This window comes from Pagrus major, chromosome 14, assembly GCF_040436345.1.
Source record: "Pagrus major chromosome 14, Pma_NU_1.0".
In the NCBI taxonomy this organism is placed as follows: domain Eukaryota; kingdom Metazoa; phylum Chordata; class Actinopteri; order Spariformes; family Sparidae; genus Pagrus; species Pagrus major.
This window is the reverse complement of record NC_133228.1, coordinates 4,820,565-4,837,162: the sequence shown is the minus strand read 5'-3', so window position 1 is coordinate 4,837,162 and position 16,598 is coordinate 4,820,565. Positions and strand designations below refer to the sequence as shown.

General features: G+C 40.1%; 1 long non-coding RNA gene across 2 annotated transcripts; it reads left to right on the top strand.

Annotated features, from left to right (window-relative positions):
• Positions 1-4,523: 4,523 nt before the first annotated feature.
• Positions 4,524-15,166, top strand: LOC141008305 (uncharacterized). 2 transcript variants are annotated; one of them, XR_012180063.1, is made up of 4 exons: positions 4,524-4,749; positions 9,640-10,834; positions 11,159-14,080; positions 14,622-15,166. It is a non-coding gene; the product is annotated as an uncharacterized lncRNA (long non-coding RNA). The 2 variants fall into 2 exon arrangements; XR_012180062.1 differs by having other exon boundaries at positions 4,562-4,749; positions 9,640-14,080.
• Positions 15,167-16,598: the final 1,432 nt, after the last annotated feature.

Below are 16,598 nucleotides of genomic sequence, written 5' to 3'. Positions count from 1 at the left end.
TAGCATAGTAGTTGTATCAACGTAAACATTGTTTTAATTTTATATATATTTCAACAATATTGTCAGATTTCACATTGACCTTGAGGATTATAAATAAGTAATTAGAAAATATAAGTACTAATAAATGTTCTTTTCTCATTTCAATTCAAATAAGGGCTGCGTTTTTAAACAACAGAGAGCTTTTGAAAAGTTTGCCTCTTAAAATAAAGGGTCTAATTTTAGAAATAAAATAACTACAGTATACCTTGCGTTTCCCCTTTTTTTCTCTTTTTAAACTCCATTTCAGATCTTAACATTTTCAACCAACTGTATAAAAAGCAATCTCACAACATCCTGACAACTGAACAGTCTTTCTTTTCCTGCCAGGATTTTAAATCTGGGCTGTAATGGTGTCAGGACCATCCTCAAACACGTGTAGGTGGTCAAAAACTGAGTCTGGTATGATATTTTATTTAAATATTATTCAAAGTGGGTAGAGCTGGCTTCATTTTTGTTGCCCTTAATTTGGATTTGAGAGGGTACGTTTGCTTAAAAGATTTGTGCTTCAGCTCAAAGTGGTGCTTCACATTGCTGCTTTTAATAACCGCAATGGTATCAAAACATAAGAGCCATACTGGTTTTGAACTGCCTGTGGGAACAATGAACTTGTAAGAATCCATTCTCGACTACAAGCTCAGTTTTTGTCGCCCACTTTTCTCACTTTAGAGCATGACATGTGAATAACCTCTTCTATGAATCACATTTCCTCTGACAGATGTCTCTGTGTATTTTTTCATTTACTTGAGTCCCCCTGCTAACCTGAATGTGCTGATTTGATTGGCCAAGTAGCATCAAGTGAGATGATTTACAATGCATGCAATAGAGTGCTGTATTAAAGAGTGCAAAAAACCCGGAATTCAGTTTGCATTTTTGCACAAAGTCAATGAGTTTATTGAATGGGTTTTTGGTTAAATGCCTATTAGTGACCTCTGATATAAAGTGTTTAGCTAGCATGGCTGTATGAATGGCAATGTCAGTCTGTCCCCCACTTTGGTCCAGACTAAAATATTTCAACAACTTTTGTATGGGTTATGACTTTTTGTACAGACGTTCATGGCCTCCAGAAGATGAATTCTAATGACATTTGGTGATCCCTTGACTTTTCATCAGCAGCACCATTGGGTTGAAATGTATTCTTCTTGAAATGTTTGCTTCAAAGTGAAATATCTCAACAGCTATTTGATGGATAGCTATGAAATTTACTCCATATATTCAAGGTCCCTACAGTATGAATCCTAATGATCCTTGGACCACTTCTCTAATGGAGTTATGTTTTTTATTCCACATTGATGAATGTGAGTCAATATTCATCCTCTATTAGCTCTATTTTGGTCTCCACCAACGCCTGAGGAAAAAAAAAAAGAAAAGAAAAGAAAATTATTTGTAGCTGTTTAAATGTTCCACTATGTTCAGGTTCTTTGACACATCCAATCATTGATTTGTTCAACGCATCCACTCAGCGCTTGTATGGGATTATTGTCCCCTGGTTATATGGTTATGTAATTTGCGTGTCATCTGCATAACTATGGCAACATGTTTTGTTGTTTTCCATTATCTGACCTAGAGGAAACATGTTGAACAGTAGAGGCCCCAGAATGGAGTCCTGGGGTACTCCGCTTGTCATTTTCATCCGCTCGGATGTGTAATTACCTATGGACACAAAGTAGTCTCTATCATTTAGATAGGATTTAAACCAATTTAGTGTTGTACCAGAAAGTTCCACCCAGTTTTCCAGTCAGTCCAGTCAGTGGCGGTCTCACCTTCAGCGCTGATTGCATTAGTTGTGCACTATTAGATGAATCCCCTGCTTCACTGCTCCCCCGCACCAGTAGGGAGAGCTGAGGTTCAGAGGTGAACCGGCGAGATGACGAGGTGAGCCCAGAGGCGGCTGCTACAGAGCCGGTTACTGTGGGCGACTGTCTGCTCGCTTTTTCTTTTTTTTGCCGCCCCTCCACAAATGCCGCCCTGGGCAGCTGCCCATATTGCCCATATGAGGAACCACCTCTGAGTCCAGTAGTATATTGTGGTCGACCGTGTCAAACGCAGCACCCAGATCAAGTAATACTTGACAAGAGCGGTCTCAGTGCTGTGATGTGGTCGAAATCCAGATTGGAAGACATCAAACAGCCATTTATCATCAGGTAATTGTTCAGCTGTTGAAAAACAGCTTTTTCAATGATTTTACTTAAAATTGGGAGGTTTGATATGGGCCTATAATTAATCATTGCCAATGTGTCTAGATTGTTCTTCTTCAGGAGTGGTTTAATGACTGCAGTTTTCATGGCTTGGGGGAAGACGCCTGAGAGAAGAGACATGTTGACAATCCGTAGCATACCTGGAGTCATGCAATCTGAAACTTTTTTAAAGAACCCTACTGGTAATATATCAAGGCAGCAGGAGGAAGATTTCGAATGCCGTATTATGTCTTGCAGGTTTTTGTCATTGATTGGATCAAATTGTGTCATGGTATTAAAGTTGGTTTTAGTTGGACACATGGGCAACACACCTCCTGTATCTGGTATGGTGGCACTGACCACTTGTCTAATTTTCTGAATTTTGACAGTGAAGAAGGATGCAAATTCATTACAGGCCATGGTAGATAGATGTTCAGAGACTACTGGCACAGGGGGGTTTGTTAGCCTGTCGACAGTAGCTAACAGGGCACGTTCATTATTATGGTTTCTGGTGATAATGTCTGAGAAGAAGGACAGCCTTGACTTTTTCAGTTCTAAATTAAAAATGTAAAGTCTCTCTTTATAAATGTCAAGATGAACCTGGAAATGTTTTTTCGCCACCTGCGCTCAGCTTTTCGACATTCCTTTTCCATCTTGACCAGCGTGGCATTTCTCCAAAGAGATTTTTTCTAACCAGAGACCACCTTCACTTTAGTGGCTGCACAGCATCATTGACATCTGTAATTTTAGAACAGAAGTGATGTACAAGGTTGTTGACAGAGAACTTTGAGAGGGGAGGTGTGGAAGAGAAAGCCTGAATGAATATGTCACTGGTGTTTTCAGTTATGTAGCGTTTTGAGACGACCTCAGTTTGAACATTTGTGTACACAGATATATCCCTCTCAAAGAAAACACAGTAATGATCAGAGAGAGCAACATCAGGTACCAGAACCTTAGAAATGTTCAGACCCTTGGAGATGTCTAGGATGTGGCCCCTGTTGTGTGTGCACTGCGTTACATGCTGAGCGAGTCCAAAGTTATCAAGGACACAGCACAGTTCTTTAGTCTCTCTGTCCTCAGGTTTGTCGACATGGATGTTAAAGTCACCAACAATTTACACACAATCAAAGTCAGTACATGCGCTCAGTGAGCTCCCCCGGGAGGAACTGAATCACTGTTTCTGATCACTCAGTTTATATACCTTTTGGTTCTGGGGTCGCCCCACCCCTGAACCTTTCTTCATTTACCATGATCAATACAGTTTTCCACTATTAGCTTTTACAATTACATCATACCTGTCTATGTTAGGATGTGTTTCACCCAGGCCCCCTCCCTTCTGTGGGCCCTGTGTGTTCTCCTGATGTCATTAACTCTTTATTGTATACATACCGGGCAAGTACAGTTCTATATTAAACACTGAATATTCCTTGTACGGTGTTAATTCTTTCAGTGTGGCCATCAGGTACTTTCCAACTGCTCATTCGAGGACAGCTGCTCTCTCTCCATGCATGGTGATATGCATGTGAGTTCACCTCAGGCCATAGGGACAACTTTCAGTCACTACAATATTCAAATAAGTGAAATGTTCATAAAACATCTGCTTGCATTTGAGTAACTCATTAAACAGAATACTAACACCTCCTCCTTTTTCATGCATTCTAGTCTCACTTATGAAAGAGAAGTTTGGAGGGCTTAATTCAATGTGAACAGCTGCACTGTTATCTTGGTCTAACCATGTTTCAGTTAAAAACATAAAATTAAGATTGTGTTTGATGATAAAATCATGTATTAAATGTATTTAAAAAAGATTTTCTTGCCAGAGACCTGATGTTTAATAAAGCTAAATTCATTTTTTGCAACAGTTTGTGGCTGACGAGGAATGGGAGCTAAATTTAATAGATTGACAGATTTAGGTAAACACTTTGTGTTTCTCAGCAAATTCACCATTTTTCTCATATCTCCTCTTCGGACAGTCGGTAGAGGACCGCTTTTGAACAGGCTGTGGTGTCATAATTAACAACAACTGAAGACTGTGTACAGACTGATCAATGTGTCTGATAACATTTAAATCAATCAATCAGATCTAACAGGATGAGAGTGTTTCTGTGATTCCTGCAGACTGAGGGCTGATGGAAGACTGCCCCACCTGGTCTCAGCTCTTCGGCTCTGCCCCCTGCTGTTGCTGCAGCCTGGTCTCGTCCAGCCGAGGCGCAGTTCATCTTTATCGACTGATACACACCCCTTCCAAAACCCGACCAATCAGAAGTCCCGTTCAACGTCATATAAGTTCCCAACCCCCACTAACCATTCGTACTTGAATTGAATAGTAGACCTTTACCCGTTACGGATAACTATTATTGAGGGCTATCCTCAGCCTCGGACATATCGACGTTTACCGATAACAATCATACCAGTGGGATTACCTTCCGGTCGAACTCGTGTGGAGTGGAGTTTTACAGCGGCAACAAATACTTTATAACAGTTTTGAAAAGGCTTTGGCGGTGTGAAGAGATGCGTTCAAAAGTGCGGAAATACGGTAAGTTAGGTTCACAGTTAATGGACAGTCCACGTTTTCACTTGCAGTGTTGTTGTTTTTTAATTGCATGAACTTTTGTTTGAATGTGTCAAACAGTAAAACACAACAGGGCAGCATGCTGCTCACCGTACTCATTTCTCAATGTGGCGCACTTTCTGTTTCATTTCGAGCGTTGTACGGTTCGCTGAACGTGTTCAACCAGGGTGTCCCCTGATGCCCTGTGTTCTCACCGGTCTCACTAGCTTAATGTCATTAAACGTATTTGATAGCCAACGCTTTCGATTTCAATGAAACGAAAGTTACGTTACTTTTACTTGAGGTATTTTAGTCGCGTGCCTCGTCCCTATAACCCCATGCTTGTGAAGTCATAACTGAGACAAGAACAGGGCGTTGGCTAATTACATAACCCACAACTAAAAGTTAACAGCTAACCAAGTGCTTCAGTTGATGGAACTAGCTGTCAGCATAAGCTAGCACATCCTCTCCTTGTCTTTGAGGGGTGCTGCAGCTGGTAAACTTCGCATGACCCTACATCAGAGTTGCTAGATCTCGCGAGAGACAAAACTGCACATTTCAGAGTGGCCTTTTATTGTGGCCAGCCTAAGGCACACCTGTGCAATATTCATGCTGTCTAATCAGCATCTTGATATGCCAGACCTGTGAGGTGGGATGGATTATCTCGGCAACGGAGAACTGCTCACTAACACAGATTTAGACAGATTTGTGAACAAGATTTGTGGGAAATGGCCTTTTGTGTATATAGAAAATGTTTTAGACCTTTGAGTTCAGCTCATGAAAAATGGGAGCAAAAACTATAAATATAAATAAATAACTATATATACTGTATATGAATACATTAAAAGTCAAACACAAAGGAAAGAAATACAAAAGACGATAGTTATTGATCTGTCATATATTTATACGGTTGCAGCTTGACATCTGAATCCTCACATCCTGTCCAATATTAAATATTTTTTTACAGGCTGATTTGAATTTGTCAAATGCTTACAATTATTTATTGTGCTGTTTCTTATGTCATTGTGGGTTATTTAGTCTCCACACCGGTCACACGGCATGCCATCTCTTAATAGAATAGCCTAAACCTACAAATCAGATCAAAATCTCTCCATTTTAGCAAAAATAAAAAGTTTCTATAAAACGTCATATTGTTGAGTCAACATCTAAACCAATCAGCTGTTAGATCAGGCACCAGCCAGGCATTTCCCATCATGCCATGGGTCTTGCAGTTGGTGGAGAGCAACTTTTTAAAATGTATTTACTGATTTACAAGAAAAACATACAGCACCCTCGTAGGGGAAGAAATATCATACAATCAATCAAAATGTATTTATAAAGCACATCTCGCTTGCGTGTTCCAGTTAAAAGACGAGCTGCAGCATTTTGCACCAACACCAACATAAGGGGCATTACAGTAGTCAAGCCGAGAAGAGATAAAAGCATGTATAACCCTTTCCAAGTCATGAAATGATAAAAATGGCTTGACCTTCGATAAAAACCTCAGCTGGAAAAAGCTAGATTTTTACCACTGAGTTAATCTGTTTGTCCGGCTTAAAATCACTATCCATTATCACACCCAGATTTTTCACAGCAGGTCTTACATATGGTCCAGGGAACAAAGGTGCATATGAGGGACATCACAGGCACCACTATGTCCTAAAATCAGGACTTCAGTTTTACGCTCATTAAAGTTTAGAAAATTTAATGAGAGTAATACATCACGCAATACAAATGTTGTCGGTGGAAAGGTAAGGGATCACATAAACAATATGGACCACGAAAAGAACAAAAAAAGGGGTATTAAATGAAAATCACAAGGCTAAGGCAAAAAGGCTTGACAGGAAACAACATTTAGGAGCATGTCTAAGGAAACATTTATCAAAACAATAATTGGCTAGATATATCACTATACAGCTTTCTTCCAATTTTGCTAGACTTTACCTTTTTCAGTGAGGAGAAAAACTATTTAAATTGTTTAAATGTCGTATATCGTTTATAACCCATACAAAAGAAGGCTTACAATTTCTCCACTTGCTACAGTGAGTATGATATGGTGGAGAGCAACTGCAGTGCCTGGCTCTAAAAACTGCACCCACCTAGATCCCGTGAGATTACCATTGCCCACGTGTGCATGATATCAGAGCAAGTCAGGATCAAGTCGAACACAAATTCAACCGGCATGCACGGTTATCGCCGCTTATCAGTTCTGTGCAGGACTGGTTGTTCTTAAATGAGCCTTATTATGAGGACAGAACTACATGCCCAGTGAGCACAAACCAGGATTTCAATGTGGATTTTGTTTTTTTTTAGGTGAAACCAGGATTACTTCCAGTTTAAATGTCTCAGGCCTCATTTCACTTGTCTTTTTAACCATCTAAAATGCGGTTGCAACATCAATGTGTCACAAAATACTAAATTGTAGTAATCTTTTTGATAATTTGGTCATTTGTAGGTTGAAAGAGAGACAATAGTGATTAATATTAAGCAGGGTGTAGTGCCATTTGTTGAAGTACCGAAGTGCACCCAACAGGCAAGCGTGTGCGTGCACATGACACCCACACCATCTTCACACCTCATCTAATACCATTGTAGCTATTCCAAAAAATTAATGTTTTGCTGTCTTCATCCAGGCTAACGTTAGCTAGCTATAAACTGGAATTTTCTTGCATGTAGTGCTGTTGCCAGGATTTTATAAATACTGAGGTCAGTACATCGGTACAACATGCATACTAGAAGGAGCAGTATAAACTTGACTTATTTCAAAATCATGAGTTAAGTGTTGACATTTTATCTTTTGACTTTTGTATCTCAATTTGAATTTTTGTCTCATAATTTTGTATTTGTAATCTCATGATTATGACTTTAACCCATACTTTTGACTTTCATCTCATAATTTAGATTATATAATAATAATGCTAATTTAAACTAATCATTTTTATTATATTTATGGATTTTTATGTCAAATGTATAATTTCTTTATTTTATCATTTAAAATTTCTATCTCATAATTTTGACTTTTTATCTCATAGTCTCTACCTTTAATCTCATGATTATGGCTTTATCTCTCATAATTAAGAATTTACCGTGGAAATATTTTTTCATCAAGCTTAGTTTTCATCTTATACTTTTCTTTAACTGGCAGAAATGGGCTTCCATATTTATTACTGTGGACCTTGTGCAAAGCCTGGCACGGGGCACATTGTTTTATTCACTTTTTTCATTATGTATTTTCCCACTGTGAATATTTTTGCCACTGCAAATGTCAGAGCAGAACTCCAGATTGACCCTGTGTAAAGCCTGGACACGTCACTTTCTAATATAGATTAATAGTTTGTTTGCTTGGGTCCTTAATACGGTTGCTGCTCCTGTAACTCTTAGTTACTAGTTCTCATACTTACTAGTTACTTGTTTTGAGTGTGTAGGTCAGGTGAAATGCAGCCTCCCGCACACAGAGTGAATGACGGGACTATACTGTACGTGCCTGGCTTGTTACACATATCTCACATAATGTAATGAGTTGCACATGCAGAGCTGTTAAGCTTTGCTGATTAGTACATGCCATACAACTAATACCCCTTTTTCCCTGGTCAAAAATCCCACTTAAACCTGCTTGTGCTGGAGGTGGAGCCCCGTTCACTACTGTGAAAGCTGCTCAGTGGTATTTTGAACAAGCCCCCAGGAAGAGTGCCAGGCTTTGAAGCCAGTTTTCATAGCGGCCAAACCGTGTAATTATATTGTCAGGCAATTCACTGCAGCCCAAAAAGACATTTTCCCATAAGCTAACTTGGTGAAAAAAAGGGTTTGTAAAATGGTGGATACATTTTTTAGCATCACAATCCCTGTGAAATGACTCATTTCACTCATTATTTGAGCCATTCGGTCCAATAACATTTGAAAAGTCTAGAAGATCCGCACGATTAAATAATTTTATCCTCATTCCAGTAAGCTGGGCGCTAAACAGGAAGTTGGTCGGCTCGGTCGTAATTAAAAAAACGTGCTCTGTGTGATTGTAGGACGGGTCGGCCGCCATCCCAAAGCGTCGTTATTTGGTCTAACTGGCACAATATAAGGGTTGTAGCGATGCATAATGTCTGTGCCACATGAAACACTAGCTGATATGGCGTCGCGAGAAGGTCAACCATTGTCAGAACACGTATACACAGGAGAGGTTACACAGAAAGGTTACAAAAATACTCTTCAGGATGAACTCCTTGGACAAGAGTCTGATGTATGTTAGGTTTTTCAACCCTCTCTATCACATATGCTTTGAAACCATATACTCTGCAACTATAAAACTGTCACATGACATAAACCATGGGAGGCCCACAGACATAATGTTTTCACTTTTAACACATCTTCTATACTCATTTCATAACAACAACAATAACATATCAAAATAACAAAGGGACATGTGGGAATTTCCCTCAAAAAGTCTAGAAAGCAACTGAAGTATGAAACTTCTGTACAATCGTAAAACAGGTCCTAAGGCTGCCTCATATGTGTCACTGATCCTCCCCATCTCCATGTGTACAGTCCATTCTTCATGCAAGGGGTACAAACTTGCAGTGTTTGTGCTTATATTATATCCTGTTTCTCAAGTCACCAATTTGTCATCATAATCCCTCGAGTGGTTTGTTTTTCTAACGCAGCCACCTGTCTGTTATACTCAAGCTCCCAGGAACAGCACCAGGCTTAGAAGGCAACTTTCGTAGTGGGCAAACTGTATAATTGTCACGTGACCATATAATTCCCTGGAAACAAAAGCAGAACTAGAGACAAATGATGCATGTAAAGTTCCCTCTGTGAAAAATGTATGTAAGGCATATTGAATAAGAAACTAGCCAACCAATAACTTTTCTTTTTGTTTCCTAGATCTGACGAGCACTTAACTGAAGCCCTCACTTGAAAGATTGCTCTACATGCAATGCGATCTGGATGTCCACACAAGGAGGGGCCTATCCTGCATTCCAACTCCAGAGTAACGTTTGTTTGCTTACATCGCCTCAGAATCACAATGTTTCAACTGTACCAGTGGTTTGCCCAGCAGATGGAGTACAGTACAACATTGTAGCCACTCCATATCCTGGGGAGTTCAGCGTGGCTCACAGTCCAACTCAGTGGCAGCAAGGCAATGGACAATCACACCAAAATTTCCAGGGACTCCACCAACTGGAATCTGTATGTGCTAGTGAGACAATCTTTTTATAACAGTGGACAACAAAGACATTGTAACATGCAGAAAGAGTCAAATCTGAACATTGCCACGGGACTGCAGCAAAGACAAAATCTGAATTTGCCTTCTCAGTTGGTACCAGTTCTGCAGCACTTCAGGGAGACGGCCTTGGAATTGCAGCACAGACATGTCATTCACTGACTCTGTGTTCTTCTCTGCCTGAGAGCAAAAAGTAGAGCTCTAACCCACTGTTGGATTCATTACTTCCTCTGGATTACAAAGACTTTGTGACCACTCCTTCTTCTTTGTCTGGCGAAACTAATGCCAAGATGGATCTGAATACTAGTGCTCATTTTTCAGATGAAAGACACTGCAAGAGTCAACAAGTGAAATGTTCACTAACTGCTCTCAACTGTGGAAAAACTAGAACACAAAACTTGGATCATTCAGGAGGAACTAATTCCACCCCCTGTCAGCAGCAGGCCTCCTCTCCTTCTCCAAGCAATCAGTCATACCCAGAGAAGGTCTTGCCATTTGGAGAAATGGTTTCACCTACAGATGATGATATACAGGCATTTATTTTAAGAAGTGTTGTAGAGTTTACAACTCAGAATAACCAAAATAATGGACACGCACATTCTTACTCCACATGCCCGTCTGACTGCATGCCAAAGTCCAACAGTAAAGCCCATCACCCCAAAACCTCTGTCTCTGACAAAGATTATATGGATCTGCAAATTCTCAACTGTGCTGTGATTGAGCAGTGCACCAGTACAGTTGGACAAGTGCCTAAAGAGGGCAGTGCAAAGGGCATTAAAGCAAATACTGAGTTAATTCCAAAGTCTAAAGACAGGGGGGATTGTGCTACATCTGGATCAAAGAAACATTCAACAGGTACACCAGCCTCATGCTTCCAAAACCGAATCTGTTGAGAGTGCACCCATAAATTTTCCAATGGCAAACTTGTTTAATCAGAAGACTGTGAGGATAAAACATTTGCCGGGTGTCATGATGCAAGTTTCCATAGTACTATATGGTGTGATAAGAACTTAGATAATGGCATGATCACTCTTTATTATTTATTAATTGCACTGAAGGAGCAAGTTGGTAGTCTGAAGAATGTAGAGAACATAGCAGAGATGGATAACTGTTCTAAAGTCGTACTGCAACAATATTGGAATGGGGATATCGATAACACTCATCTCTTTGCATCCACAGAATATCCACAAATTATTGGGAAAGTTGCTGCCTCTTGCACAAAGAATGAAGATGAGAGTCCAGTAATTATCATCACAGTGCCTTCAGTGACCTCGGATGAACTCACTGAGAAGCACCCCAGTTCATCACTCAGCTGCAGCTCATCACAGAAACAATATAAGTCTCTTGGGGAAAATATTAACAAGAATTTGGATGACACAGAACAAATGCCTGGTGTTTCTTGGCCTCTCAAGCACACGAAAGACAGGGATAAAGGAGATACAGGCCTAAAACCAGTGGATGCAGTTGGGATGGACAATGTGCAAGGTGTGACTGATGTCTTGGAAGATCTTAAAACCGAGTCAAGTTCAGTGGAATCTGAAAACAAAATATCTGAACCCACATCATTTACTGAAAATCAAGAGAAAAAAAATCAAAACACTGACTATCAGCAGCAGAGCGATGTTACCTGTCAAGGGGTAATTGCACATTGCAAGCTGAATTCATCAACTGTCATTCAGATTCATAATGTATTATCAATTGCTACTAATCAAAGCGATCAGCTGTGCAACCAAACAAGCTATGAAGGTGCGAGGGAGGATCGGTGTTCTGTGTATCCACAAACTGATGTAAGAATAGTACTTTCTGAAAACAAAGTGAAAGAACAGGCTCCTCTATCTAAAGGAGAGGATAGGGAAGCAGAGGAGGAAGGAAGCCATGTGAGATATCTCAAAGATCCACAATATGAAGACATTTCAGAAAATGAAGACCTGTCTCAGCTAGACACAAAACTCCCGGTCTCAGAGCTTGGGGATTTAAGCGTCTCAACGCGTTTTGAAGACTTACATTATGAAGATATAAGTGAAGATGAAAATCCACAGACTGATAATATGGCTGTGGAGAGGCCTTCGCTTACTCAAGCACCTGAATCAGACAATATGCAGTCTTCATTTAAAAAAGAGAAACATGGACATGTGCAGTGTCAGGTTTTGGAAGATGAAGATGAGACTGATGATGAGATGAGTGATAACTGGATTGTCATCCCTATAAGTATATCTGACCTTAAGTTTGAACATGAAGATGAAGACTGCAAAAACCAAGAAAACGTGTTGCTAGTTGATGGTTCAAGTGGAGACAAAACACAGCTTGACACAGGTCCAACACACCGTGACCCTAATTGGCCAGCTCCACCTCTGTCATCCCAGATCGAGGTGTTTGACACACGTGAGAGCTTTCTAAAAGCTCACGGTGTACAATTGCCCATTATATGTGAGGTGGAATTAGACTGCCACACAACAGAACATGAAATGGATGCTTTTGGTGAACCACAGAACCAGAGAGATTCAAGCTCTGAGGCTGAAGAAAGCTCTAAAACTGAGGACAGTTATGATTACTCATCTGGATCAGAACACAACTTTTTGACACCTTCCAGGAAGTCATGGAACAAGAGATCAGCGGCAGATGAAAAAAAGGATGAAGATGATGAAGTCGAGCAAAAGATTAAACGAGTGATTCAAGCCGAAGCTGCCTCCAAGCCTGTTCAGCAAAAGACCGATGGACAAAAGACTTCAAAAAACTCTAATATAATAATCATTGATTCTGACACAGAGGATGAAAGTGATCAAAACTGCAAGAAAAACGCAGAAAGCAAAAGATGGTTCTCAGGTTCAGATAGCAATGAACATTCCCCTTATAGTCAACAAAAGAGACATTCACCTGAAAGTGTGGGCAGCAGGTGTGGAACTGTTAAAAAGAAGTTTAAAAATAAACGACCAGCACCACAGCACCAGTCTACACTTCATGATGCACAGTTTAAAGAAATGAAGCAGGTCGTAACATCTGACCTGTCACACAGTACAGAAAAGAATGGACAGCTGAGTAAAACCAAAGGTGTCTCTGATCATGTCCAACATAACGCACAGAAGAGTTCAAAAAATGAAAGATATGGTATTATAATCCTTGACTCTGACACGGAGAGTGACAGTGACAAAAACTGCAATAAGGTAAACGGGAAGAGATTGTTCTCTTCAGGGTCAGCAGAAGGTGATATTGCCCCATGTGTTCAACAAAGGACACATTCAGCTGAAAGAGTGGACAGTGAAACTGCCAAAGAAAAGCTCAGAGAAGCCCAACTCTCTTCTGCGGACTCATCACGGCCACAGCACAAATCTAAACGTCATTATTCACAGTTTAAAGAAGTGACACTGGATGCACGCTCCGACCTGGTACGGAAAAGGTCACATGGTACAGAAAAGAGTAGACAGCTGGTTGAAGCTAAAAGTGACTCTGAGCATGTTCAACACAAGACCAACCGACCAAGGATACCAGAACAAAGAGGAAATACAAAGAGAAGACTACCAGGACCAGAGGACAATGCCTTATTTGCTATAAAAAGCAGACATTCAGCTGAAACTGTGGACAGTCTTTGTCGTACTACAAATAAAAAACCCAGAACAAGAATGTCATCAGAAGACTTTCAAAAGAAGCAGCCCCAGTCTGTGGAGAGGGAGGCAGACTCCACTTTGGGTCTCAATCCTTTGATTCCTCGCTTTGTTACTCAGAAGTCTTCTCAATCCAAGGACTGCTTGAAACTGTTAAAAAAATCTACAGTTTGCATGCAGGGTGATGATAAAACCCGGGTCCCAAAGACCTCCGCAGAAACCAGCAAGAGGACCGATCTCTGTGAAAAGAATACACTGCATTCATACAGACATAAGAAAGGAAGATTTGAAAAACCTGCGAATGATAGAAACCATTCAACAAAGAATAAGGTTCAGGCCATCGTTGAGAAATCCAAAATTTCATTCCCTAGCCAGGAAAGCCCAGCTCTTTCAGTAGCTCATCGAATTGTGATTCCTGCAGGGAAGCAGGACCTAGTCACTATGACAGGGCACCCAGACAGAGGCACAACTCTCCACAAGTCTCCAAACCCACTGAAACGAGGTGTGTTCTTTTGATGTCTTTTAAAATGTATTTTTAATTGTCTTTAAAAATCATATAGTAGTCGAATTAAGTTAGTTTGAATGCATGTGCCCAAACATTCTTCATTCATCATTCACTCTGAGTGAAGGTTACAAGTGGTCAGGGAAGCCAAAAGTGGCTCAGCCAGCAAAAGGTAACATATTCCCATTAGTAACAATTCAGTTACACCACTTTTCGTCACATTTCACGTCACAAAAACAGTAGACTGCATCCCAAATTCCTTCCTTAATTACACACCTTCATCAACACTTCATCACTCTGCTTGGCTGAGCCGACGTGATTTAAAAACCTGTGTCTACTGCAGAGTCAATTGACGTGGGTGTAAATGCCAGATGGGTGTAAAAGCCTGATCTTGGCGGGTTTAAGTGGGCGGGTAAGTTTTGACCAGTGGAAAAAGGGGTATTAGAGCCAACCTATGCACTATGCAGTTTGGTCAGGTTTTCTGGTTTCAGGGACTTAGGTGTAATCCTCTTTTCTCTTGTTCTGCCATTTTTCATGGTAGGTTCCAACAGGTAAGGGGAGAAGTGCTGAACCCCTCCAGGACCCCATCTGAGAAGGGAAAAGCTGCCAGACATTCACATCCTTGGACAAGTGGTTGATGAATGAAAGCAGCAGTTAATGTTGTAGCTGCATTTGTGAATAGTACAATGACTGAACACATTACATCTATACTATAAAAAAGAATATTTTGTATTTGAATTGTTAACTGTGGCTACGTACACATATATAATGTATCCGCTGTTTGTGGTCGATGTCATTTTTTATTTTTTTTTATGTTTTGGTGTCAAATGGAAACTAGCTAAATACCCCTTATTTTTACCAGCTACCTCAAAATGTAGGACCGATAAGTATTAGGTCACATTTTTTGCTCTGAAAACTGTCATTCCAGATATTTTAATCCTTTTTTTTAAAATCACATTTCTTTTCCCTTTTTAAGTTTACTATTTCTGTACTTTGAAAACTCAGCAATAATTATACTATTTACTAAGGCAATGTTGTATTTCTTTTTTGAAGGTCAATGTCAAAATTCATAAAGTCTTAAATGGATCCATCGCTGTCTGACTTGTGTGTAAATTACTCTTTCACCTTTAGAGGGAGACATTGCAATATATATTGCTTTTACATTTGCTCTGCATTTAAATGATACACACCAGCGTCTGTGCCAAACCAGTCATCAGATCAGCCACAACATTAAAATCACTGACCAGTGATGTAAATAATCTTGATCATCTTGTTAGAATGCAATGTTCTGCTGGGAAACTCTGGGTTGTTGCATCCATGTGGATGCGACTTCACACGCACCACCCATACAAACGTCGTTGTGGACCAAGTACACCTCCTCAAGGCAACAGCACTCCCCAATGGCAATGGCTCTCCTACCAGGACAGTGCCCTGAGACAAACACAACAAAGTGCCCAAGGCTTGGGACCGGGTGTCCAAATCTCACACCAAAAATATCCACTACAAACGTCCCAGTGCCAGGCACCACAGGACACACCCCCAGAGGTCTTATGATCATGCCTTGACAGGCGAGAGCTCTTTTGGCTACACAAGGGGAACCTGCACAATATTAAGTAGGTGGTTTTAATGTGATCTGAGTAGGAATAGTAGTGTCAGTAGGTACTATATTGCCACTCTCCCTGTGGTTACATGATAAATTGGCAGCAGGAAAGTTTTCAGCAGCTGGAATTGCAAAAACGGTATGATCAGGAGAGCCTCAACACCTCATCTGTAAGTGTTGGGCATCTTGCAAAATAAAATCTATGGATTTTTGTACAGTGATTGTTGTTGTAATAAAACCGTTCTCGGACATTCCCCATAGCCTAAGCCTATATAAATAGATTTTAAAAAATAGGTTGTAACTCAAAACCAACCGTGAGAGTGAGTAGTTGATGATAATGATTGATAGAAAAGTAGGCACAGCAATCCGGGCAACGCACCAGGAATGATCCCTGCATGCCATACCAGCTTTTCAACAAACCTATAGTATTTCAAATCATTCATATATTCTTGACATTTTTCAAAGTTTGAAAATCCTTGAAAAAGTGTAAAAATGTGGGATTTTTGAACAATCCATCCATTTACTAGAATGGGGGAAATATAAGTATCAATAAAATAAATGAGAAAAGTCATAATAGCATATAAGGTCCTAATTGAGATGAATATTTTGATGTTTGAATGGATTTAAGATGTTGTAAAATGTGGAAGGAGTTAGAGGACAGAAAAACATGACGGAAGTATGTTGATAAAGACAGAATTCTGTCTGAATGCTTTCAGCTCCTTTTCAGCGGTGGCAGTTCAAGGAATTTTTAACAAGGGTGGCAAAAGGATCGTCTAGAGGTGGCCACAACATGTTGTCAATGATCGAACATAGCGCACAGAATTTTTAATGCGTGTTAATTTACTAATAATAGGCTAGAACATAAAATTGTTCTGACCTAACTGTTGATGGTCAGCCTCCTATTTTGCAGAACCTTTA